Raw genomic sequence first — 4,113 nt, 5'->3', positions numbered from 1 at the left:
GTGGGTATGGGGAGGAAACTTTATTGTCTTGCTGTGGATTCCTTCTTTCATTTTTCTTTGTTTCCTTTTGCTAGTCTCTTTATTAAATAAGATGTTATATGAATGTACCAGTTAAATATTATATGCAAATTCCTCAGGGAATCTTTCCTCTGATTACAGATGAGACTCCAGTTTGGCCATATCTCTGTTCTCCACCCTTCTTCTTCCTCCCAGCTCCCTCATTCTGGGTTCTCCCTTCATTCACCCTTTTGGGGAGGGAGGAGCGGAACACATAATGCAGTGCTTTAATAACAAATTCTAGAAGGCCATATCTTATGAGAACTCTAGTTTTTGGTCCTACCAGCTTCCACAGCCTGCCCTTCTTTTCCCACACATTTCTATTTTAGAAAACATGCGTAAAATACTTAAAATATCTCTAACATTGGGGCATTTACATTAACTGTTTTTCTAAAACAGAAGTCCATTAACATATATGTCCCTTCCCAGAGGCAGACATCATTGACAAGGACTCCTTATGTTTTAAAAGCCAATATCTCCTAGCCTGACAATTCCTAATCCATCACGCTGACATCAGAGTGTGGTGGGCCATGGTTTATGACATCAAAGCGATTGATTATGGCTTTTTTCATATGTGGTTTTCAAAGCAGTGGTTCCCATTATCCATACATTATACCCTAGCTTTTTGGACGTGATGTGGTGAGACAGACATGCTGTGGTTAGTGATTAAAGACTGGACCAGAAAAAAAGGGAAAGAATGTTTTAAATGAAGGGAAAAAAGACAAAGATTGGACACAAAATTGTCCCAAAACCCATTTTTGAAGTTTGGGGATGTAACAAAAATTTTATTATAAGCTTTGTCTGGGAAGAACGCTATTGTGTCTCTATCTGTTTTCCACACTTGGTTAAACTGTAAAACTTAACCTGTAGACAGCTTCCCTTGGCAGCCGTAGACAATAGAAGTATTAGATAGAATCTATATGAAAGTGTTTATTCCTTTTCTATTTATACACTGCCTGGGAGAGAATATACACCTTCAATATTAATAACAGGTAAGGAAATACTTCTAATTCGACTCAACGGGAATGTGAAGAGAAAGTGTTTTATCGGGAAATCTGTTTGCAGGGGACAGTCTGCAGAACTGTCTGTCCGGATGCGGGTACCTACATTAATTAGGTGATGGAGGAAAGGCAGCCAGAAAAAAGGTGAAAGGAAGTTCATTTACTGTCTCAAAGAAATAAAGATTTCAGACTTTTAAAATAAAAATATACCATTGGCATCAGATACTAGTCACAGGTAATTATTTTTAAACAGTTTCCTGAGTGAGACACACATACCCAGGACACCCTTAGGCTAATATGTGCACCTAGAGACTAAATTTGCCCTTGGTTGTATGTGAGTTGGTTGTCCTTACAGTGAATAAAAGCTGCTTTTCATAGTACTCTACTCTCCTGTTAAAAAAATTTTTTTTTAAAGCCCTGGCTGGTGCAGCTCAGTGGATGGCACACACGCCTGCAGACAAAATGGTTGCTGGTTTGTTTCCCATTCAGGACACACGCCTGAGTTGCAGGCCAGGTCCCTGGTAGGGGGCGCACAAGAGGCAACCACACATTGATGTTTCTCTCCCTCTCCGTCTCCTTCCTTTCCTCTCTCTCTAAAAATAAATAAATAAAATCTTTAAAATTTTTTTAAAAAACACTTCTGAAGACATGGATAAAAATGCACCAGATTTAAAAATACTCCTCAGGGGCAATGTGAATGGAAAGTTAAGCTGGGCAACCTCAAATGAAGCCCCTTCTCATAAAATACATCGAATTCAAAAAAGTACCTTTCTTAAGTACTTCATAAAAAGTACTAATCTCTCTAATGAACCTCCAACTCCATCAGTCAAACACTTTTTTTTGGCAAGAACAGATTCTCTCTTTGTAAAAGTCATCAAGGACTGGTTTAACAGAAAGCACCCAAAACATGAATCACAAGATAAAATACTTTTCTATTCTTTGTCCAATGAAAAAGTCGTTGTTCAAGGACTTCTGAGCTAATACAACTCCCACACTAGAGAGGACGGTCCCTGTCAGTCCTTATTAGTGTAGGTCTCACTCCCAGACACGCCATCAGCGGGCACCCTGAGAGGCCCTCCGTGCACCCCCTGTATCTTCAATGGAATGAGGGACCACACCAGGTCATGTCCCCAAGACCCCTTCAACAAGCCAGCAAACTAACAATAGTTCGGGCAATAGTTTCAGGAAATGATTAGTGACCCAGCAATAAAGGAATGTGGTGATACAGAAGGAGCTAATATGGATGGAAAGGCCTCACTGGGGGAGGTGAGGATGTTGAGGGGAAACCTGAATGCCAAGAAAGAGCCAGTTGTTGTGAATCTAGAAAAATGAATTCTACCTGTTTTCTTCATTGTGACATTTACTCATATTACTGTATGGAGCACAGGTGGCAAACACAAGGCCCTCGGGCCAAACCCCGCCCTCCGATTTGTTCTGTCTGGCCTGGCACCGTGTTTCTACCCAGCGGCAGTGCTGAACTCTCGCTTAACTGTTAAGGGGTAGTTACATGTATACAGTCCTCAAAGTACATTCAGCCCTTTGAAGGCAACCTTGAGGCTGACGTGGCCCCTGGTGAAAATGAGTTAGACACCTCTGGATAGAGTATATACCCTCACGATGGTGTCTCAGAAAACTCACGTGATTCCAATCAGGAATTTTAAATCCCAGGCATAGAAAAACACTCACCTGTTACTTACCAACAGGACAACCCCAGGCATTATTTCTCAGCTGAGGGCACATTTCATTACCAAATGTTCTGCAAATGTCTTCTAAATCATGTAGAAGACAAAGCCATTTAAATTGTGGACTTTCAAGAGTATACCCATCTTCCTTTATCATAGAAATGTCCATATACCCTAATGAATTTGCATCTTCAAGGATCCATCATTAGTTCTAATTTACAATATTTTATTCAGTTCCTCTAAACAACCAGGTACCCACAGAGTAGGCTTCCTTTACATTGTGAGATAACCAACTTCACTGCTACCTGAGCAATGTTACGTGCTTGAGGGGGAAAATGCAGCAGTTCAGGCAGCATACTCACCATACCAGCCAGATTTAGAAATGATTACTTTTGCTTGTGGCATACAAGAAAAGACTTTCTATCACATATTAATTTTTTAAATGTTTTCTTAAGCCCCTTTCAGCCTTTAAGGCTAACCCCAAAGCCAGGGGAAAATGAATTAGTATAATATGGTTTTCTTTGAAGACGTGAAAGTTTACCATTGCTTTTTTCCCCGTGTCACATCTGGACACCTCCATTATGGTTACTTAGGTGTCTGATGGTTTGTCAGAAAGCTAGCCATAACTTAGGCGGAAAACTGGACTCCATTAAAAAAACATTAAAAGCTGAGAGGGAGGCAAGTCGATGGGGCATGGCTCCCAGCAATAAGGAAGCAAGAGTGCATGCTGCAGCTTAGAAATAGAAAGTGATGTCCTCATAAAAACATAGCTGGAGGCTGGTGTGCCACTAGAAATTCTTCTGTCAGTTTAGAATATTTAGCTCTAAGGGATTTCGACTTTCAAATGTATCTTTGGATGCAAAACAGGCTGCACAGGAGGAGACAGCATTGAAGAAGGAAAAGAAGCATTTGCTCCCAATTATGATCAGTTTACATTAAATTGCAGATTTTTTTTCCCAGATAGAATATTTGAGCAGAAAGTGTGCAGGTGGGTTAGATCAGCCACCTCTCTGACATCAAGCGATCCGCTAGCCTTTGTAACTAGAAAACGTTGCTGATAACCGATAGAGCTGAACAATATTAAAAGCTTCAGCACTACTGGTTATCAAGGGAAACTTTCAGCCTAATTGGAAAGCTCAAAGCTTCAGGCATCGAAAAGTTTTGGACTGGGGCTCTTCTAGGGCATTCCAATGCAGTTTTTCCAATCAATAACGTGATGCTATGCACAGCACCATTGTGAGGCTTATTACCTCCCCTGAGTTTTGTATTTGACTTGTTAAACTGTAAAAAGAGAGAAACAAACAGGAAGAGAAATATCTTGGTCCCTAGCTGCCAAAATATAAAACAATCAAATAAACAAACTCTAGTGTTCA

The sequence above is a fragment of the Sturnira hondurensis genome, unplaced genomic scaffold (genome assembly GCF_014824575.4).
Source record: "Sturnira hondurensis isolate 20B ecotype Veracruz unplaced genomic scaffold, ASM1482457v3 Scaffold0001872, whole genome shotgun sequence".
NCBI classification, from domain to species: Eukaryota; Metazoa; Chordata; class Mammalia; order Chiroptera; family Phyllostomidae; genus Sturnira; species Sturnira hondurensis.
Note: the sequence above shows the minus strand (reverse complement) of the source record.